At 33.6% G+C, this 24,408-nt stretch overlaps 1 protein-coding gene across 2 annotated transcripts in view; it reads right to left on the bottom strand.

Moving 5' to 3' along the window:
• LOC129807043 (calphotin) overlaps positions 1–24,337 on the bottom strand; it is a 136,193-nt gene extending 111,856 nt beyond the window's left edge. Inside the window, exon 1 of one of the 2 annotated variants that reach the window (XM_055856018.1) lies at positions 24,187–24,337. The gene's annotated coding sequence lies outside the window, so the exon portion shown is untranslated. The remainder of the gene's footprint in view (positions 1–24,186) is intronic. The other variant, XM_055856021.1, reaches the window with a different exon arrangement.
• Between the last annotated feature and the right edge of the window lie 71 nt (positions 24,338–24,408).

Raw genomic sequence — 24,408 nt, 5'->3', positions numbered from 1 at the left:
TTTTTCAATGGAGTTTCCCCATATTTTGACATCATGTGACTTTTTATTGAACACAGCACCACCAATTTTTTCGTAATCTATGAATTATAGATATTTCGCATGAAGGTCAATTTTCCGCTCTTTTACCTACTCATTTTGTGAAATTGAAATTGCCTGTTTACATCTACCCCAAATGCTGTTTTCTGACCAATTATTAATTCTTTTGAAATAATGTGAATCTCAATTTCTCTAGTAAATGCATAAATATAATCCTAAAAGATGTAGGAAAGAACTGGTATTGCTACATTTCGTTTATTTTACAAAGTTTTTAATTTCCAGGTGGAAATCCAAATGACCAAAATAATCGAAATATCAACATTTTCGGGAAAAAAATGATTTTTATTTTTAAAGTATTAGGATTTTATTGACTAATTCATCTGTGGACATACATCCCCATGGTATCTATGAATGCTTATGGGTTTTATCCTCTGGAATCTTAAAATTAATGAAAAAATCACAGTGTTTACAACTACCCCAGTTTACTACTGCCCCAGTTCCCCCTAATCGTCTTTTTTCAACTTGTCATCGTCCTTCGATGACCCCCCTATAAGTGGACATAATCTCAGACGGTCTTTTTTCCTTTTTCCTCTGACACCCCTCCAACCCCTAATAACCAAGTTTTTTTTCGGTTATTCCTAAAATTGGCCCAAGCATTTTCAAAGATTTTCGGATATGTTTCAGAGGTCGTCCATGTGAACATTTCGTCCAAAAATACCTATGACCGGAAAATTCGCCATTTTGAATTATTGAAGGTCAAAGGTCAATTATTTGGAAGGCTCATTTTCTAACCGATTTGGTTGAATTTGGATTTTATCGGTAATAAATTGATTAAGTACCGATTTTCTTTTTCATTTTCAAATGCTTTTGTGATTTATGAATCAATTTGATCTCTAGTAGGCCAGTAAGCACCAAAAGATCATGCGAAAAACTAATTAACAGAGAGCTCTATCTCGTGAGTTCGAGCACTCCGCAAACCTGGGACGCTTTGCCATCTCTTTTAGAATAGACAGTCGATACTATCGAAAAAAAGTTATCATGTCACCCCAGATATTTAGCCTCCAGATCTATATAAAAGGAATGAACAAAAAAAATCGCCCATTTTCTCTTACAATTGTGTCCCTTAAAGTTAGAAAAAGAGTGGGCTCTTTTACGATAGGCCCTTTTTGCTCTGAGTGTTTTAATTAAACTCCGTATAATTATATGAAAAAGTATAACACCCCAAGGAAAGGAAATCAGTCATAAAAGTATCATAAAATTGAACGAATTTATGTATATAATATTACTCTTTCTCTCTCCCTATTGCAGTTCTAGAAATAAAATAGTCAATAGTTTCAAACAAAGAATATTTCTGATATTATTATAAAACCACAATTTCCTACAATTTACACCTTAATTGCCAATTCGGATTGTTATAATAAACCATCAAATTCTATCAAGATATGAAAAATTTCCGGACCAAAGAACACGCAGACAAATACCATTCCTATTTGATAAAATCATAATTCCAATGAATTGGCAATTTTTCTTTGTAAACTATGTCACTTCTGACTATTAAATTGAACTTAACTACATTTAGGTGAATCAATTTTCTATCTCTGGAGAAAAATATTTGTACACAGTATCATCCATAATATTCTCGCAGTTTCTATACAAGTATCATTATCACCATTTCAGCAGACAAAGTGCATATGAGTCATGAAATCTTTAGAAGGTTCCAACTGAAAAATTGGTAAATTTTTCCACTGAAATACAGTGAGTAAATACACTGGGGCCTGCAATAAAATTAGCATTTCACTGGAGTAAGCAAATAGCAACAGAAAAATTCATTCTCTTGTACCATCATCTCTCTTCGCACAAACTCAGTATATAATGCAATAAAAGAGCCAAATGAAACCGTAAAGCAAAAGAAAGTGTCTCCAATGACTCATTTTACTTGGTTTTCCTAGCGCACACATACATCTTACACCCCCAAGCCTTGGTTTGGTGAAAAATCCAGAATACAAAATCAAAGAAAAAAAAAACCTTCTTACAATCTCAGCACAAACAGCAATTCCTATCCAAAGTAATCACCTCCACTTATACTCTAATCCGTACATTGTTACCTCTTACAAATATTATTATGAATATACTTCTTGTGCTTCTACCACGAGAAAAAAATATATATATAAATATACTACTCATACATAGCAGAAATCATAATCACAGTTCAGTTGGTGCACTCATATTCTACGTGACTTGACTCTTACGTGAGCTTTTCGCAAGTCACTATGAAACATTACATAACACATTACCTCCATCCCTTCAAATTTTTCCAAAAATTTCCCAACAGTATGAAAAATCCCTTCCCTCGCCCCTTCCTCCTTTCCTCAATAGGGAGGAAGTGTTATATGAAATATTGCAAAAGGGGAGACACAACTAACTTTAATGCTCTCCAACATTTGGGGTAAGAACATTTTCCACTCCTAAAACTCATACTTTTTCCTCCATATATACTAAATATCTTACTTAAATTCAAATTAACCTGAAAACCCATTCAAGAGTACACTCACATTTTGTTAAGGAAAATTGTTCCCATACAATAAAGAAAATTAATTTCATTGAGAAGCTCTTCAATTTAACTTTGTCGCACATGATTCTATTTAAGTGCAAAAGTACTATCCAGAAAGCTAATAGGGGTAAATTTATAAGGGCAACTTCTGAAAGAAATGCCTTGTAAATTGGATTGAAAATTTCATTAAATTTTCTCACGTGTTTTGTAGAAAATGCTATTCACAATTTTAGCATCTAGACAAGAACCATTAAAATTTGTCACCTACAAACATATTTAAATCACACGGCATTTTCATTTATCAAAGCATTTGTACCATAGATGCTGGTGATTTTCCCTCTGAGGATGCTATTTGTAAGCTGTTCTTTAAGTCTAGCACTTTAGGATGGCATTTATCATCATAGTGATTTGAAGAAAAACTTATGAGCAGCAAGACGAATTCAGTTCCAGAAAGTAGATATCCGCATCATATCCCATCAATAGTCGACAAGTTCAACAGTGTTTTATCCTAAATTTATTAATTGATACTATACTTGAGAAAAAAGGGTTGATAAATCGTCCCAGCTTTGGGGTACTCTAGAGTTTTTTTTAGAGATCCAACTAATAAGGAAAAGTACCGTTCTCACGAGTTTGAGCATTTTGCAAAGTGTTTTCCACTGAGTAATTTATTTTTTTTTACCGGTCCACAACCGATTTGAACCGAATTATACAAAAATCTGATAACGGTTGATAATATATTGGAACTAGTTCAGTCAGACTTAGAAGAGATTCCAAAATCTTGTCAACTAACCCAAACATGACCCCATTATCTGATAATTAAGTTCGTTAGAACCATTATTACTTTTGAACTTGCAAAACCAGGAATGGTTAAGCAGTATATTTGAAAATATATGGACCAACAAATGCAACCTCTCCTAACAATCCCCAAAAAACATGGTCATTTATAATGGTCCTTAACCCTTTAAGGACGATTGGAACACCGGTGTCCCATAAAGAAAATAATTTTTCCTGCCTACCTAAAGTTATTTTTTTTTCTTATTTCTGTACATAATAGTAAAGTAGAAGGTTGAAGAAAACTAGGTTATTTTTTGCAAGTCTCCAGCTATTTTCTATATAGTAAATATTTAAACTTAAAAATGACGAATTTTTAAATTCTCATATTCAAAAATGATTTTAATTATTTTTTATACTTCCAATTTTTTTTAAGCACAACCGTTTTGGAAAAAGAAACTACAATACTCATATATAATATTTTTCATTAGACTGAAAATTATTATTCACTGGTATTGTCAGAAAATTGATTTAAATTTTTGGGCTATTTTTGTCCCCATCGCTCGTAGAGGTAAAAAACTTACCGAATCAGACTCTGTCGGATTTTCCAAAATCAGATGTAAAACGTTTCATTGATTTTGTTTATCGTTTTAATTTTTATTGTTGATTTTCGATCCGTAAAAAGTGTCTCGTCGTTAAAGGGTTAAAAGCTTCCACAAATTAGGAGAAATATTCTTCAAGAATTGTCTTTTTGACAGAATTTTTAGTCTAACTCTCACAGTAGTATAGGCAATTCCCTTCAAAAAAAGTATTTTTTTTACAAAAAATTCTCACAATTTTTAGATGTCTTAATTCAACTTGTGGGAAATCCTCCGCTATCTCTTATGTGACCTCTTAGTCTGGTGAAGGCTGGACAAACAGCCAGTCATCATTTTAGGCACTGGTAATAATGAAAGGATCATCGAGGATCCTTTGAAAGTATCACTGTTTTGACACTTATTTAACTCCCACAATAAACGAATAAAAACAATGAAAAAGTCATTTTCAAGTGTCTCTTTCGAAATCACAAGAAAGCAACTCATTCTTAACAAGTTTCTTTTTCAGGACAGTATTTTTTCCACTTTATTTTGAATAATTATCTGTGGTAAAGTTTAGACAAATGAACCTTATGCCCTAGACACACTAACGACTTAAGTCGAGAGATGGCTTTATGTAATTGTAATCCAAATAATGATAAAACTACATTACCATCAGTTTCCCACTAAGCCGAGATGTATGAAGTATGAAGGCCAAGTAAGGATGAGGATAACCTAGCTTGGAAAATCATTTGGGGCATAGTCTAGCTTCGAGGAAACAAAGCTGATCCAGCCTCCAATAGACCAGTAGTGGCGCGGACAAGAACGCCAACTCATTAGGGGTGGTATGTAATAGGCTCTTGTGGCAAAGGGTCTATATCCAGGGTCAAGCCAAGACCAGTAAGTAGTTGTAGGGCCGGTTAGGTAAACTAGGGTAACTATACCAAATTTTGGCAACACTGGTAAAAATAAAAGGGTCAAATTGACCCTTTTCAACGAAAATGGATCATATTTGACCCTTTGAAAGGTTCACTTGAATCTTTTGAAATTTTGTATGCATATTTATCACGATAGTTCGTGTTTTATCGTAAATTTATTACTCTTATCGTATTTCTCTCGTCTGACCGAACACCCAAAATGACATTTTCATTGTTTTTGTTCGTTTATTCCAGAGTTAAATAGGTGTCAAAACAGTGACCATTTCAAAGGGTCATCGATGACCCTTTCATTTTTACCAGTGAAAGTTGTAAGCAAACTTCAAAGTCTTAACTTTGAAATGTAACCTCAATCTTAACTTTGAGTGTTACTTGGAAGGTTGTAGATAGTGTATTGTCTTTGTTTTCTCTTAAATCATTCTTAATACATTTTAAAATTAATAAAAATATAGACATAGCCTTGAGTAATATTTCGGCCACCTTGATTCTCATAGTTTCTTGTCATTCCGGAATTCTTCCGAAGTCTTTTTCACATAATCTCGTTCGTCGAAGTGACATTTTTTTATTTGTTTTTTTTTTTCATAGTACAATCTCTAGAGTATGCTAAAACTAAAAATTCATAGAAATATGAGAAATAAAAGTGGTCGAAATTGCAAGCTGGGCGAAATTTGGTACAGTTACTCTATGTTTAAACAAAAATTGTTTATTTCTTTTCTGTTTGTTAGAACACTAATAAGATAACACCTTCACGTTTTTGCTTTAAAAAAAAATTATCCTCAAGGGTGAATGGTGAAAATTTATTAAGGTAAAATAATTAAGGGATTATTTTAAAGAGACGAGTGGATACTTTCATGCAGCTAATTTTATTTGAGATTCTTTTGCCAAATGTTGATAAAAAGTACTCAAGTGTACCAAATCCAGTTATTGTCTCTTGAGTATTGCAGCATATTTTCAAAAAAAAAAAAAAAAAAACAAAATTTTATATTTTCGAAAGTCATGGATGCGTGAATTGCCCTACCCTCCCTATTTATACTGCTTTAATCGAAAGTTCGTCCAATAATAATTATGTATGATTCTTTGTATATATTGCTTTGTTTCAATTCTACAACACAAATAAACATTATAATTATTCAATAAAAATCTAATTGAAAATAGTAATATATAATTTACTACTTATGAACAATTAAGACATTTTGCATAATTATTCGCAAATTTTCATAAAAGATCACAATTTAGCACATCCATTGTGAATTGAAAAGGTAAAAATGAAAACGGATAGTAAATTTAATGCAATTCATCAGCTGTTCTCATAATTTTTACCACGCTTATACAAAACGCCGTATTAATAACAAGATCACGACAATCTCAAGTGAATAACTCTACTTTATCTCCTGCCAGAAGTATTTTCTCTATTTTCACTTTTTGTTTTCTTCCCAACACAATATGAGTTAATTCTGCATTTATTCTTTTTAAATGTTGAATTTCTTATAGTGTTATTACATTTTTAGTTTACCTTTCTTCTCTCTCATTCTCTTACTCATCATCATTTTCCGTGCAATTCTCTGTGTCATGAAGAAAGAAAAATAAAATGAGACGGTACAGAGAGAAAGATTGAAATCACAAAAAGTAATACTTTACAAGGCAGTGAATTTTCTCATTAATATGCCCGTGAGTGTTTCTTGTATTTTACACCACTTCCCATTTACTACAAACATACTAACTAAAATGTTCATTATAATCTTCAAACTGTAATCTCTTTTTATAGTGTTTCCTAACAGTAAAACTTACAATTGTATGAAGTTACCTTTAACAATTATTGCAATTATTTAAATATCATGCTTGAAAGTCTTTTGAGACGTTTGGTTTAAAAGAAAGAAGCCTTTTGCTACTTCTTTCACAAAGAAAGATATAAAACTTCCATTTGAACTGAAGAACTTAAAAGCAAGATTCATAACCTTTATAACATGGAGAAAATAAAAATGTTCTATAATTTGCTCATATTTTTTTGTCTATCTCTCTCTCTCACTTCGCCAATTACAAATTTCATTCCCGACTTCTCACTTTTCCTTATATCCAGTTTTTAAAACTTTCTTGCAGTCTTTCAAAGTTCATCTCCTTATCTTTTGCTCTACCTATCTCTCTCTTCCTCCTTCGTAATACTTTCTTGTTAAATCTCACACAAGACCAAACACTATATATTGCTATTTTTGCAATAATGAACAACAAGGGGGATTCCATAAGGGACAGAAGGAGCGTGCAATGAAGTCAATCCCAAGCCAGTTGGGACTGGTTTCAAATGGGATATATATTTATATAATTCGCTATATAGAAGTTTTGTGTGTAAATAAATCACAAAGAAAACATCAAAATGTGGGCGAACACAAAAGCGAATTAATATAAATTGAAGAAGAGGAACGAGAAACTTTTTTCCCCTAACTTCTTACTCTTTATCCTCAACGTCACACTTCTTTTGCAACCCCTTTCCCTCTCTTCTGGATTTCTTAGTGGCTCTTTTTTTTTTGCACCATCAAACCAGAGACAAACATGTTGGAAAATTATGAAGTTTCTTATATTCCATGCCAAACAATGAAAACATTTCACATTCAATTGATTGTTGGACCGAAAAAAAACTAACCAAGCATCATTCATCACAATTTAGAGGCTTTTCGTTCTTTTCCCTCCCTTTAGTTGCAATTCCATTGCTCGTCCTATCATCAAGTTGACACTGACCAAAGAACTCTACAGTTGTGGTTGAGTTTGATCAGTCATACATTATTTTTTTTTAAAAAAAATCACAGATAGATTAAAAAAAAAATCTCGAATGATTAACATACAACAAAAGAAGCATTCCCCAACAGTGAATGTTCCCAGTTCCCACAATGGTTATCCATTTAATCCTTTAAGGACCACTGGGACACCGGTGTCCCAAAAACAAAAATATTTCTTCTTACTATTTAAAGTACAAAATAACTTTCGACAGCCAAGAAAATTATTTTTCATTTTGGGACACCGGTGTAACCACTCGTCATTAAAGTGTTAAGGACCATAGTAGACCACCGAGGACTCAGAAAATTATTTTCTTACTAGAAAAGACAAAATAACAATCCTTAGTCAGAAAAACTACTTTTGTTTTTGGCACACTGAATACCTACTAGTCTTGAATGTGTTAGAGTCGAAATGTAGTTACATTTACAAATTTATGACTCTTCTACGACAAACTATTTATTATAAGGACGGCAACTGCTGAAGAGTTACAAAATGGTACAGAGAGTTACAGGATGGTAATTGCGGAAGAGTTACAAGAAGGCGAAAGACGGTAACTGCTGAAGACGTACAAGAAGACGAAATGCGGCAACCGCTGCAGAGTTACAAGAAGACGAAAGACGGTAAACTGCGGAAGAGTTGCAAGAAGACGAAGGACAGCAACTGCTGAAGAGTTACAAAATAGTACAGGGAGTTACAGGATGGTAATTGCGGAAGAGTTACAAGAAGACGAAAGACGGTAACTGCTGAAGACGTACGAGACGAAGGCGGCAACGCTGAAGAGTTACAAGAAGACGAAAGACGGTAAACTGCGGAAGAGTTGCAAGAAGACGAAGGACGTCAACTGCTGAAGAGTTGCAAGGAGACGAAGGACAGCAACTGCTGAAGAGTTACAAAATAGTACAGAGAATTACAAGATGGTAATTGCGGAAGAGTTAGAAGAAGACGAAAGACGGTAACTGCTGATAACGTACAAGAAGACGAAGGCGGCAACGCTGAAGAGTTACAAGAAGACGAAAGACGGTAAACTGCGGAAGATTTGTAAGAAGACGAAAGACGATAGCTGTTGAAGAGTTGCAAGAAGACGAATGACGGCAACTACTGAAGAGTTACAAGAACACGAAGAATGATAATTCTCAAACGAATGAGGACAGAAAATGCCAAGCTTTAAGGAATTGGTGACTTTATTTACCAAGTACGGACTTGTAAAAGAATGTGACAAGAGAAATTTGCCTTTCAACGGGAAGAAGAAGAAGAAGGATCTCGCACGACGAATTGTACAATATGAGGAATTGATGGCCTTTTTAACCAAGAAAGATCTTATCAATCAATACGTAAAGAGAAATTTGTCTTGTGATGGAAGTGAAGAAGAACTTGCATAACGTATTGTGCAACATGATGAAACTTTGATTGATATCCAGAAGAGTGAACCAAAGATTAATAAAGAAAAGGATGTTTCAAGGATGCTTCAAATGTTAGTTCACGACGAGTTTGGTGGTACCCCGTGTTTGGTGGTGTCCCAGTTTCCTCTATAAGGCAATATCCAGAGAAAAATTCTATTTGACTGCGGAAAGTAAGGCACCTCATCGCTGCACAATATTCCGGGATTTTTGTATCAAAGATTTACAATTATTTTTAATTATGAAACTCAACAATAAATAATGAAGTTTGATAGCGACGTTGTACCGTCTAAATATGTGTTAATTTTAAACTTTTTAAACTGGTCAATTTGACCGGTCTTGGTAGGTTTCGTGTTAATAATGAATGACTTACAAATCAAAAAAAAGTGTTTTCAAAATATGCTTTCAACAAAGTTATAGTTTTTATACATGATTTTGACTTATCTCTTCCCCTTTTCCCTCAAAAGTTTCTAAAGTTCCACATACTCAAAATTATGAGCATCTCGCAAAATCCTCCATCCCTTTTTGTCAAACTTTTCAATGTTTATAACTTTTCTGGTACTTTTTGCTTCACGTCTTTCAACTGTCGTACAATTTTGATCAATACACAATGTTGTCTCCCCATTTCGCAAAAAACAAAAAAAAAAAACAAAAATGCCCTGCAATTCGAGAAAGAAAGCAAATAAAAAAAACAACACCGTAGAACACAACTCTTCTGCACAATTCTCCCCCATTTCAATATTATATTGTACAAGAAAGACATCTCAAGTGGAACGAAAACATTGGAGTGAACATAAACATCAATTCGAAGGTGAAATTTATTTCTTTAACACATTAATAAGTGAGTTCTGTTAAATAAAAATATTTCAGAGTCTTCATTAGAAAAATTTCTATATAAGGTGAACACACCCACAAAGATTCTCCCATTGATGTTTCAATTAATAATTTTTTTTCTGCATGATAAATTGTGAAATGAAAAAGAGACGTTACACATTTCAATATACAAATAAAAAATCATTCAGTTTTCTGCCAATTTTGGGCAATAGAAGCACTCTTAAAATTTCCATTTTACGCAGAAAAATGTTATTCTAGCTCTTTTTATAGTCACTTCGGCATTTTTTACACTGCATTTTCTCTCCAATTTCCCCCAATTTTTTTTTTTGAACCATACCAAAAATCATGATTAAATTCCTCAAAAAATAGAAAAAAAAAAACGCGACTCTACTTTAGAATATCACCACTTTGCGATATCAGCAAGAATTTATGTTTATGTGTTACATAAAAAACTTATATAGCCCCCCCAAATTGATGATGTAAAAACATGTGTGAGGAATCTTGTGTTGAAAAGGAAAAAAAAGAAAATATTTTGTGTATTATTTGCACACAAATGCGATAGTGAAAATCTCAAGTCATTTATCAGAATGGAGAAATAAGTGGAGATATTTCAATTTAAATAATCTTATCTTTATTTCACCATCCTCCACCTCTCACTCTCACTGTTTCTCTGCATCTCTCCCCTTATATTAAATTAAAGCAAAGTTATAGCCCATATTTTATGACTTTCAACCCAATGTAAATTGTAAAAAACAGCCAATCTTGGATTCTATTTAAACTCACTTTGCACCATTACTTCTTTCTGTGTGATGCACTTTTCTCTCTTTTTGCCTTATCAATGCACTTCAAGCAAATCGTGAATAATTTTGCACTTCATTTAGAAACTCATAAAAAATTATAGTCGTTAGATATTTTTGTGCCACTGTCAGTCATTCATTTAGAGGTAGATATGTTTTATGTTATTTTATTGCTCGAACTCAAAGAGATGGTAATATGAATAATCCTTAGATTTTAAGATATGCATTATTTAATTTCGAATCTTTACACACAAAGAGATGGAAAAGCGACCTAGGCTTTGCGAAGTGCTCGAACTCGTGACTTAGATGCTAGGGTGAAGTAACCACTTATCGCCACTTTTAGAAAAAAGTGAAATTAATTGTATTATAACTTTTGACCCCTTATTATCACATAACTCAAATTTGAGACAAAACTACTTAGATATATTGTCTCTAGATTCGTCAAAATAATTGTCCTACAATTTAATACGGGAGTACCTACAACCTTGATTTTTATTAACAATGCAAAAATAACCACTTCATCGCCACTTTTTACCACTTTTCGTCAGTTCTGTAACCACTTCTCGCCACCCACTTGGAAACACTATTTAACATCTATACAAATGATCAGCCATTGCAGTCTCCATCGAAAGCCTTTCTTTACGCAGATGACCTGGCTCTAGCAGTAAAAGCTTCCACATTCGATGATGTGGAGATTGAACTTCAGAGAAGCCTTGTTGACTTTTCTAAGTACTACAGGGAAAACCAGCTAAAGCCAAATCCGTCAAAAACTGAAGTGTGCTGTTTTCACTTGCGTAACAGATGGGCTAAAAGACGCTTAAATGTAGAATGGGAAGGAAAAATTCTAAATCACAATTTCACACCTAAATATCTTGGTGTCACTCTTGATCGATCACTGACTTACAAACCCCACTGCAATAATGTAAAAGACAAGGTTAAAACACGTAATAATTTACTACGTAAACTTGTAAACACTCAGTGGGGTGCTCAGCCGAAAGTGTTACGCATATCTGCTCTTGCGTTATCCTTTTCTGCAGCAGAGTACGTGGCTGAGGTATGGGAGAGATCGGCGCATACAAAGAAAGTGGACGTTGCTCTTAACGATACCGTGCGCATTGTGACGGGGTGTTTAAAAAGCACACCCGTTACCAAATTATACCCGTTAGCGGGTATTGCTCCTCCACAAATAAGGAGACAAGTCATCTCGAGCAAGGAAATGTCTAAGACTTGTACAGAGCCAAGGCATCTCCTTTATGGTCGAGAGAGGGCGAAGCGGAGGCTGAAATCTCACAAGAGTTTCAGCCAAACTCTTATGTGTCTCGAAACAATACCGGAGGATGCAAGACTTAATTTATGGAGGGATGCCGATTAAATTTTGTTCGATAAAAGTTTCATGAAACTTACTATATTTGGTAAGAAATATTGGATTCGATGCACTTGCTTAAAATATTCCTCTAAAAAATGCCTAAACATTTAAATTCAAAACAAAAAATTAGTGTTTTTGGACTCTATACGTAGAAGCAATAAAAATACAAGTAACTTTGCGGCTCATTTATTTCATAAATCGTGAAAAGTAGAGACTTCAATATAGGTGGCGAGAAGTGGTGCACTGGCGAGAAGTGGTGATTCCACCCTATACCTTAAAAGTACTTTCACATCATTTACCGTGGGAGCAAGGAAGGAACCTCCACGCGTATTTAGGACTTTTTTTCGCAAGCAAATCGGTACTCCTGGACAGTCCTCGCGGACTGAATAATCCTTCCACGACGAGAGCAATGGACTCGATTACTAGTAGTAATCATTTACCATTTACCGATTCGCAACCGATATGAACCGATTTATAAATCACTCAAAATCTTACCCAAAATACACCGTAAGAGTAATAGAATTTAATTTAGATAAAAAATTAGTTATCGGTTTTAAACAGGTTCATTACCGATTCATTACCGGTTCTAAACCGATTAGAACCGATTCAGTTTTGTCGGAAATTCCAAGACCTTTCCAACGAGCCCAAACATGAACCCTTTTGCTTGATAGATGTGCTCTCTAGAGCATTTTTAATTTTTGATCTTGAAAAATCATTAGGGGAAAGTGACCATGCTTTGGACGGTCCCAGGTATCATAATGACTAAATTTTTCCTAAGTGATTTATCGCCCCCATTATCTTAAAAAGTAGATAAAAGTGACCTGTTTTTTAAAATATATTGCGGAGTCACATTTATTCTGAAACATACGAAAAATTTAGACATTTTTAAGCTTGAGACAGCGCAAAGCTTTTAGGAATGATTCAACTGTATTTCCGTACATAATCGAATGTTCGCCTGGATAATCTTTAAAACATATCCAAGAAATGAAAGAAAATCGCAGCCGTGGCGACTCTTGGTTAATCAAAAAGTAAAAAAAAGAATATTCAAGAATAGAAACATTTATAATCAATATTTCTATGAAAAATTACAGCAAAAGTGCCTATTTCTAAACCAATTTTCTTCAAATTGAATTTTATTGAAAAATCTTGATATCCAAATCGGCAGCAAAATTAAAGTAATGCAAAGCAGGAGTACAAAGTATCCGTAGTAATTGATTTATATCGTACGAATACAATACAGGAAGGCTTTCAGCCTTCGCACACACTCTGGCTTCAAACAATTCATTTTCTTTTCATAGTCCTTTAATGAATTTGACCTTTTCGCAATATATTGTTATAGCTGGTCTTAAGTTGCACATTCCCTTAAAAATTAAGTCAATTTTGTTAAAGGAATATGGGAAAAAGTATCAAGTGCTCGAAGGTAAAGTGTGTGCGAAGCCTGAAAGCCTTCAGTAGAGACGAACATTTCATCTATGCAAATGACCTCATTTCATTTCTTTGAACGATTTTCAATGTCAAAATATTCTAAAATGTTAAACTCTAGATCAATTTTCAATTTTGTGATTGTTTTCTGATAATTTATGCATCCAAAAATATTGCGGACATTGCACAAAGTTGGAACACTTTGCCACTGTTTTCTTTTTGATTCATTCTTCAACAATTCTCCCGGAAAACGCAATTCAAAACAACAAATGAAAAAAAGATCCCAAGAAATTTATTGATAAGCCTTATTATTTGCTAAACGGGCAAATTGTGAAGTGCTTGTCTTTCCTATAGATGATTAACAAAAAATATTTTATGATATTCAATCAGTCAAATATAAAAATATTTCAGAAATAAACAAACCATCTCTTCGAAGGAATTTTCCTCTTCAGCATTAATATCACTTTTCTCACTCTATACAAACAACATTTCATAACAAATAGAGATCAAGTGATTTTTTTTAAAGAACTTCTAAACTACTATTTACTGTGTAAATTCATAAGAATTTTTCTCCATAGAGAACATCACTTCAAAAAATGTTTAAAATCATGTGATATTGAACGAAATATTATCTTCAATCATCGACAAAAATAACAATAATGTGACAATATTTTTTTACACACCAAAAAAAAAGACGAAGAAAAAAGAAACCAAGGATGGAGTATATTTAACCAACTGTACAAATAAACGTCCAACAACCTCAGCACTTTTTTTTATTCCATCGTCGCTCAATTAAGAGCAAGAGCCCTAGAGAAGAGCACCCTCTCCTGCAGAAAGTTAAAAAAAAAAATTCCACCAAGTGGAGGAATAATTCACCAATTAAAACTAAAAGTGAAATTTGTTGAAAGGACTTAATTTGTGTTGAGTGGTCATTAGTTGAAATATTTCTGTGTCTGTTTTGTTGTGGGATGGAGGAAAAATAATACACAAAACAGAGAGAAATAAAAGAAAAACCACCAGATGGTTGTACTCTTGTGTAAATTCTTTCTCCCCCAAATTGCCATTTTTCAAAAAAAAAAAAAAAAAACATACAGTAGGTCAATCAAGGTGTCTTAGATAAATGAATGAAATGTACACAAGACTGAAGGTCATTCTCCTGGTAATACAGTGAAATAAGAAATTAAATACTAAGAATTTCCTTTTCATTCGTTAAAAAAATCATATAAACGCTTAAATTAATTTTAAGCTTTGAGTTGAAACTCATCAACCGTCAAAAATAAGACTCAGTAAGCAAAGACACACACCATCCTGTTTCAGAGAAAAATGATAATATCGTAATTAGCTAACAAACGCAGCAAATAAAAATCAACTTTTCAAGCAGTAAAAAAAAAGAATTTACAGATTTCTTATTCTGAAGCAATACATTTTCAGAACATCAAATTTCTCAGATAAGAATTAAGCTTTCAGGATTGTCCACATTTAAGCCTTTAAGGACGAGTGGGACACCGGTGTCCCAAACATAAAAACTATTTTTTTTGTCCATAGAAGTTATTTTGTCCTTTAAGTTCACAAATTAATTTTTAATTTTGGGACACCGGTGTCCCATTTTTCCTCAGAGGATTAACCCTCTAACGAGTAAGACCGCCCCCAGGCGGTCATTCTATAAATCGCATTTACTGCGATAATTTTACTCATTTGAAGTTGAAATATCTACACAGTGTCCTCAGTTATAGTCTTACTAACTTATTTTCTAAAGCTGAACTCATTTTGACCTTTCGTTTGCTTACAATCTTCAGTTTTGTGTGACAGGTCAGAGAAAAAACAACAAAATGTCGTTCGCAACATTTTTCGTTTTCAAGTGCAAAAAAGATTGTTTTAAAGTAATCTAACTGTAGAAAGAATCTTATTTTCTGAAAGAATGTTATTCTAGTTTGTATATTTCGATTGATAAATGTAAAAAAACTAAAAGTAAGAGTTTTAGAAGAAAAAAAGGAAGATAAAGTAGATAGTAAAATTTTCAAAAATTATCGATAAAACCAGAATATGAGCAATGTATTTCAAAGGACCTTCAAATTACACAAGAAGGTGACGTTTTCATAGCTGATCTGTGACCTATTCGGTAAAAATCAGTCTTATTGAAACACCTTGAGCTTCATTAACGTCTAATTATAAAAATTATAAACGTTTTTTCTCCTAAAAATCATCATTTTTTAGATAATGATACAACATTCATCCATAAAAAACGTTTAAAATTAATTTATTTTACCATTTGTTCACTATTTTTCAATGAAAATATTTCAGTCTTTTTATGCCATAAACGGATATGACCGCCTGGAGGCGGTCTTTACCTTTTCTCATGAAATGAGATAATGAAGAACGGATGGTATTTTTGAGTTCAGTGGACCATTAATTACCCGAGGCAAAATTATTTAACTACTTTTTTGGATATTAAAGAAAACACCGTTAGAGGGTTAAGCAAATCGGTTAAAAAATAGGCCCTCCAAACTCCAAAGTGGTTATACTTTGATCTTCGAAAATTCGATATCGAAATAGTTTTCGAAAATATGTGTCAAAGGACGAAATATTCGCCTAGGACATCTCTAATACATATTCGAAAATGAAAGAAATCCTAGGAGCCGTTTTCGAAACAAACCAAAAAACATGGTTTTAGAGTGAATGGAGGAGGCGGGAGGGAAAGAAAAAAAATTGCCCTAGATAATGATGGCTTGTAGAGGTGTCATCGAAGACCGGAAGTCGATTTCTCTTACCGTTTGGTCTCTAACCGTGTCACAAATTGAAAAAAAAGTGGATTATATAACTGCTGTCTCTTTGAGTTCGATCAGTAAAAGAAAGAAAAAATAGAGAAATAAAGTAAGAGAAGAAATTGATGAGTATTTCGTCTCAAAATTTAATTGATTTCTGTCGAATATCAGAGTAGGGTAAGGTGGGGTAATTCGGAATCACGTCTGTTTTAGAATCTTGAGATTTTCTCACTGTTTCAGATGGTAGAAGAGTAAAAACCATGGAGAAATACATGACTTTGCATTCTTCGTTATGTTTTCCTTTTGCCATTTTAAAAACTGTTAGGAAAATTCAAAGTTCCAAATTAAATATGATTCCAAATTACCTTATCTAGTCAAGCTTAAGCGATCTTCAGATTAGATGTTTAGCTGAGTTCCCGAAGTTCTCAACATCCTATTTAACAAGTAGTTTAAATATTTTTTTAATATCCAATGGGCCATTTACGTTTAAAATTTTTACCTAAGTCAAAATTGTCCAAAAAATCTGGAATGTTAATGATTCTGGCACACCTTTTCAATTGAGTGAATTTCAATCGATTGAAATTTTACCTCTTACTCTTTCAAAGTGAAATCATATATATGTGTCTCTTTCTGTCAAATGAAAATTAAAATTGAAATTGGAATTTAAATTTAAATTTAAATTTGACAGAAAGAGACACATATATCTTATTTCACTTTGAAAGAGTAAGAGGTAAAATTTCAATCGGTTGAAATTCACTCAATTGAAAAGGTGTGCCAACGCCATAAGAATTTTGAAAGGTTAATACATTAAACTAAGCCTTAAGGCTTGAAGCCCGTATTAGTCTTCTTAGTTAAAACTTATTGACTGTAGAAATAAAAAACTCTAGTTTTAGATTTTAGACACACGTTAACCGTAAAAGCTCACGATAATCTTTATTTATATAGCTACGATTGATTTTTTTTCTAGTCGTAATGAAAATCATATTAGAGAAAAAGTAAAAATAAAAAAAAAACTTATAAGTTTATAAACGTATTATTTTTGATAGCTAACTTTACGGTCTGCGCCTTGGATAAACGTATAGGTACTCTCATCTCTTTTTTCAAGTTTTTTTCGTTTTAGATTTTATTTTACGATTTTGAATATAATGCCCTAGACACACCTGCGACCGTTGAATAAAAACATCTGAACGTACCCACATTGTATACTTAAGTCCCAACAGTTTACATTTAACCACAAAACCTCTATTCTTTCAAACTCTTTTCACCTCTCACCCCAAAAAACTGGTTGAAATAGAGAAGTCAACAACGTTAGAAAAATGAACATTATATTGAATAACAGCAAAAATTCGATAGAATGAAAAATGCTTTTAATCAATCTGCATAGTACTAAACAATTCTAATTCAGTACAATTTCATTTATTGGGATCAGTTAAAGAGACAGCCTACAATGAAAATTAAGTATATATGGACAAGAAAGAAAAGAGCACAGATCCATCTTATTAAAAGTTCTGTCATAAGAACCAGAATATTCAGTGTGGCTGTTGTAACTTTTTTTTGTTGTTCTTGCTGTTCTTGTTAGGTCTTCCTCTTCTCTTTGGCCACCATCTGCAGTGGAAATATCCAACAATTGTGGCAAAAGAAATATAAAGCAGAAAAGATGAAACAGAGAGATTCTGGGAGAGATCTTATGGTGAATCCCGTTAGAAGGTTGGTTCATTTCACTGTTCAGAAGAATCTACCATGTTATATATATTTGCCGGACAACATGGATGAGAGAGAAAGAGAGAGAGAGGGAAAAAGAAAGTCTCAAGATGGGCAAATTGAAGGAGTTGAAAGAAGACAATTTTTGCCAATATATGAAAGCAATCTATTGAGGTGCTCATAGTCAGGTTCTCTTATGCTTTTTTTTAAATTTTTTGTCTCCTTACCCTTCCCTCACCTATATATATATATTTATATATATATTCTTCTCTACACACAGATAAACTCAACACAAAAACCAATCTTTCAAGCAGGTTTTATTCTCTTATATGTCTCCACTTCGCCATCATCCCATCTTCTTCTCCCAACAATATTTTCTATACACCATTTGAATTGCAAAAAGTTGCCAATACACCTAACGATACAAGTTTTCTTTCCCTCCTTCCCTTTCCACCAACAAAAAGGAATACAACCCAGAGGCGAGGATGCTTATAGGAGAAAAGATGATATGAGAAAAAAATTCTGTGTTAAGTGAATTAGAAAGGTACATGGCTGGAAGAAATACGAGAAATGCCGCCAATAAAATTCAACTAGAGTGTCCTCTTCATGCCCACAAAGTAGGATAGAGAGAAAGGAATCAATTTAGATAAACACTATATATTTTTAACTTAACCCCCCTTCTCATCGTCAGTCTACCATTACATTCAATATCCCAGTCAAAATCCATTGCCATACCGCAAGATTTTCACTGTTGTCCCATGGAATTACATTTTCTATCCGACATTGCAATAACCCATTGACACTTGAATCTCACATGAATTGGACACACTTGAAAGGAATCTAAAGCCAAAGCCTCTACGAAGTCTTCTCCCAGACAACCTCCCGACTAACACATCAAGTACTTATTAAGAACTTAAAAAGAACTTAGTTTAATGAAATGCCTTGATTTACAATTTATAAGTGTCTTAATTTTACTTGCGTTACCCAGGCTGTAGGGAAGAATGGGGTAGTTTCACGCATGAATTACTTTCGGAAATAAAGGTTTTTAGGATGAAAAATATTTATTTAAGAATTGCCTCCTTTATTTTTGATAATCAAGAGAAACTAACGGAATATTGTTTGTGTTTGTATATAGTTGACATTGATTTGACAAAGGATTTCTGAAAAAAAGTTCAGCTGCGTGAAACTGCCCCATTGACTCATATGCACAATTTTAATTATACCTTATTCTAGACAAATAGAAAATATGATTTATAAATGAAAAACTATTTACGAGCTTTTAGCAAGTTTATGCATATCTCTCAGCTCCCTGAAGACATAATTTATTTAACTAGTTCCATATAATCTGGATTCTATGAAAAAGTTTTCTGCAAACTAAATTTAATTTCAAACTTTTTAATATTTCCGATTTCATTTAAGCTAAACTTTCTTGAAAAAAAATATATAATTTTTTAGAAATTCTTGGATTGCCCAGCAAACACGGAAACCGAACTAATATTCGGTGTTCACATGATGTTCAAACCCAAAAGTTCAAATAAGATTAAGTGTTAATTCAAATAAGAGTAATTTGTAAGAAAAATAAAGTAAAACTGGTGTGGTGTTCCTTATCCAATATAAAAACGTCATGTCAAATTTGATATAATATTTATCTAAAGCCCTCTACAACCTATGAAAAATTTCTGTCTATATTTGGCATAGAGTAAAGTGTTACAAGTTGGACAATTCGCCGGTACAAGTTGGACAGGGATTATTCTTTTTTATAATAAATACAATACTAAATTTTTTTTAAGCACAGGGAACCAAATTATAAAACTAAAGCATTAAAAATATACAAATAAAAATGAAGTACTAAATTTATCAAGACAAAAAACCCTGTCCAACTTGTACCTTGTACCATTGTCCAATTGTACCATGGGCCAATTTGTACCATTTTACCCTATTTCAGAAAAAGGAATGGAGAGAAAAAATAATTCTTCGCAATGTAGGAAATTTTAGTCAAAATTGAGCATTTTGAAGTAAACCGATTGCAAATATGCACGGATAATCATGTCCAAATGGTACACTTTGACAAAAAACTTAATAGTAAACCATAAGGTTTTAGTTATGCATCCCACATTTTGAACACTCAGAAAAGAAAAATTTTATTTAGGCGAAACTGAGGCAGTAGTAAGCAGGGGGTAGTTGTAAACACTGATTTTTAAGTCTACACTACCTGGCCTTTTGATGGCAATTTCCTATATAGAAATCTGATCTAATTAACCAGAAAAATAAAAAATATTATTTAAAAATAAGGTCAAGAAAACACATTTCCGAAAAAAATATTCAAAAATCGGTTCATTACCGATGAAGACCGATGCAGCCGGGTTCATAATTCCAATACCTGTCCATAAAATCCAAATTTAACAAAATCGGTTGAAAAATCAGCCCTCCAAAGTGATTGACTTTTGACCTTCAATAATTCAAAATGGTGAATTTTCCAGTCAGAGATATGCTTGGACGAAATGTTCGCCTAGACTACCTCTGAAACATATCCGAAAATCATTGAAAAAGCTTTGGCCAATTTTAAGAAAAACGGAAAATGGCAATGGTTAAAACTACCCCATGTTTACTACTGTCCTAGTCCCACGTAATATGACCTAAAATAATAAATTTTCAATGTTGTGTATTGTCAATTTGTGTATTTTATAAAATGGCTTCCTGTCTATAATTTTGATTGTAGAGCAATTTTGTTCGGTTTATGTGTATTATCTGTGAAAAGTCTCTGTATTAAACAAAGAAAAAAAGAAAAAAAAAGAACAAAAAAAGAAAAAACATGAAGCTGGTCTGAGACTTGAACCCCTAACCTTTGCGTTGATGGTCTCGCGTTTTCCGGCCGCGCCACGAACTTGCTTTACTTCTCTTAACTCTTTCCGGACCACAACATATCCAGCGAACGACTTTCAGTAAAACTCACTTTATTGTAAGTCTTAGTGGTCAAATATGATACTTTTGTAGAGAAAGAATTTTCTCCGCCTCTGGGAAATTGGAAAACTCATGGGAACTCTCGTCCCCTAAAGAACGCAAAAGATAGAAACTTGGACAAAGTTCAATTTTCCAAAAGCCAATAATATCAATTTTGTGAATTATTTTTGCGTGTCAAATGACTCCTTTACAATGTTTATCACTAAAACAAGAAGAATTATTGACCAGTATCTTCTGTGATGTCCAGGAAGTGCTAAAAAGGACACCCAGCTCCTGCTTGCCAACAGATTCCTCAAAATATTTCACAGAATAACACTTTAACACACATTTCTCTTAACAGGATGTTATTGCAGACACATTAAGCTTTCTCAAGAACCAAAAAAACACTTCCTGGACAATCAGAATTCACCAAAATCTGGAAGAATAGGAAAAACTTCCCCGAAAGCAATCTCTTTCGCTGCCAAATGTCAAAATTATCGGCCATATTGACAAAAATTTCGCTCCCGCTTGAATTTTCTTACAAGGTTGGTGTCAAAAAGCAAATGGCGGGCATTGGCGGGATAACCTTACATTTGACCTCTAGATTTATGCGGATGAGAGTTCCCATCAATTTTGAACAAGTTTTTTGAAAATTTAAGAAAGAAATATTTTTCGAATTTATGTAATCTGTAATTGTTAGTTATCATACTTATTGGCCCGAGAGGTTTTCCTTTTTCGGGTCTAGAAATATCAAAAAAGTCACAATATCTGCAAGGAAGCAGAAAATCGAAAATTCACGATTTTTTACCAAGAATATCTTAGCTTAGGAGTTAATTGGGATCCTGCAAAAAATATCCTAGATTTGGACATCCTTATAGTTTGTAATCATCCACAAGAATCGGAATTTTATCGATTCTAAATAGTCTAAAAAAATTATTTTTTCCATGGGTACCCGCAGAGTCCCAAAGGAGACGAAAGAGTTAAGCAAATGGCCAAGAGTTGAATCGTCAATTTTTCTAATTTACATGATGCTTCCTCTGTTTTCTGTTATTACATAATTATTCCTCATTTTTTACGACTGAAGCATATTTTAAGAATCAAATAAATTATTCTGAAAGACAATTAGACTAGGCAGTTAGAAATGCGAAAAATGTCTAAAATCTTAGAAAAATTGCAATAGTAAGCAATGAAATTTTGACAGTTCTCACACAAATTTTCCAATACACAAATTTCATTACACAAACATAATTTTACTAGCATTATGTTAGTATCGTACTACAAACATGATAGTAATTTTACAATTACAACCAAAATGCTTGTGACAATACACAACTTTTCCCATACACAACTTTATTTCTCACACAATTTTTTACTGTGTAGGATACCTTGATAAAAATTGCAATAATTCTGAAATTGATAAAATTCAGAAATTTTTAATCAAAATAGTGTTTGGACTATATTCCCATCAGTTTCTCACTAAGCCATGTCTCGACTTGAGCCGTAAGGGCTTTGACAGACCTGAGGATTAGCCGAGAGACGGCTTAGCGTAATTATACTAGAAATAATGGTTAAACTACATTTCCATCATTTTCCAATAAGTCGTCTCTCAGCTTAAGTCGTAAGTGTGTCTAGGGCATAATACGGGCTTCAGACCTAAAGTATATGGTTTAACTTCTTTAATTTCTTATTAGTCAAGAATTTTTAGTAAATTTGAACTTGATTGGATTATTAAAGACAAAGGATCAATTACATTCCGTAAAACCAATAAAATTAATTGCTATTTAGGACAAAGGCGTGCAAGAACTGTTGAAACCGAATTAACGTCAAATGAAACACGTACGTCAATGGTCAAAACGCTACCAAAACAAAATTTTTTTGACGTTAATTCGGTTTCAACGGTTCGTGCACACCTCTGATTTAGGATTTTGAGACCTTCGGGAACTGGGCTAAACCTCCAGTATAAAGACCGCTTAAGGGTATTCAGGCTGATCCTCGATAATATTTAAGTAATATTAAGTTGTTGTCTAGGTGGCGTGCCGATCGAATGTCAATTTCATAAAAAAAATCGAATCCGAATAAAAATTACGATTTCGAAATTGAAGAAAAATCCGATTACCAAACTGTGTAAACTCTCAATTACAATTCCACAAACCTCTTGAGGGAGAATGTTCGAGAATTCGTCTTTAACACTTCAAAATCATAATTACCTCGGTCGTAAAATTGTTTCCGATTTTATTGCCCTATTCCGTCCCAAGAAACTCTTTAACCCATAGACCCAGCCCTAATTTGGGTTTCTGATTGCTCAAGATTTCACGATAAGATAAATCTCAGTGATAATCCATATTCAACTAGTTGTAAATCTCCAAATATTTAGTACAGGTCATGGGAAATCCCTGAGATTTACCCAAAGAACCATCCGGACAATTCCATCGAAACTGCCCAACAAATCTGCCATCAATGCTCTCATGAATAAAACATTCAACTGAAACTTCTGCTTCACACGAGATCTTTGCTCTTCCATTTCACCTGGCGAAAGGGAAACTTCCACTGGGGGCTGGAGGACAGGGATCAGGGGGATTTTTTTTCGGTGGAAAATCAAAGGAAATCGATTGAAGACGCCATGAAAATTTCGCGTTGAACAACTCGAATATCAACCCTTGTTTTTTGCCCATCTAAGATATGGGCTGTCCTATGCCTCTCTAGACACTTATGCAAATTATGGCCAGGAAAGATTTCTTCATGGGGGAATTCCTTCTTGCAAAACTTCCACCCTTTTTTTCGCAAGGAATGACTCACGCCCACCCTTTCCCATGTCTCTTTCAATTGGTAGTCTGGGAGTGATTTTCATAGTGAAATCATTGTCACAGTGACCTGGGATTTACAAGGAATATTCCACAGAATCACCAAGATTGAGAATAATACAGAAATGAAGATCAGGGAGTGGTCAGAATGGGTTAATTTGCAATTTTCTCATCCTATGATTCTCTCCTGCAAAATATGCACCAAAAATTGCAGTCGCTCAGACTGAGCGAAAAATCGCTCAGTTATCGAATCCCTTTAAATCCACGGGTGCGAGTGAGAGGGAAGATAGCACAAGGAGACAAAGGAAAGTATTTCGCAAGATTTATCACTTTCTGCACAATATCTGATTCTTAAATTCACATTTGGTGCTTTTATTGATCTCCAGGATGTGATTTTTTGCACCATTTTCACCAGACACCTCACACCACTTTTGAATTGGCGAAAAACCGGCATTTTATCCATGCCGCTGCCGGCATTGAAATCCCTCGAAAAAAAACCCTTGAAATATGCATAAAAATGGCATGTACTCACGTTCAGCGGGAAGATAGTCCACCAAAGAAGTGATCCTGGGTAGATTTGGGGAGAAAAACTCACAGAAAACTTGAGAAAAAATGCAATTAGCTGCGATACGTTTAAGCACACACGAACTCCTTGAGGGAAAAAAGCTAACTGAAAAGTGTGCAAAGGTGGGGGAAAGACGCTTCCGATGTGTCAAAAAATTCAACCGGCAGCGGTTCTTTTACTATAAATTTG

Source organism: Phlebotomus papatasi, chromosome 3, assembly GCF_024763615.1.
Source record: "Phlebotomus papatasi isolate M1 chromosome 3, Ppap_2.1, whole genome shotgun sequence".
Classification (NCBI taxonomy): Eukaryota; Metazoa; Arthropoda; class Insecta; order Diptera; family Psychodidae; genus Phlebotomus; species Phlebotomus papatasi.
Note: the sequence above shows the minus strand (reverse complement) of the source record. Positions and strands in the feature narration are given on the sequence as shown.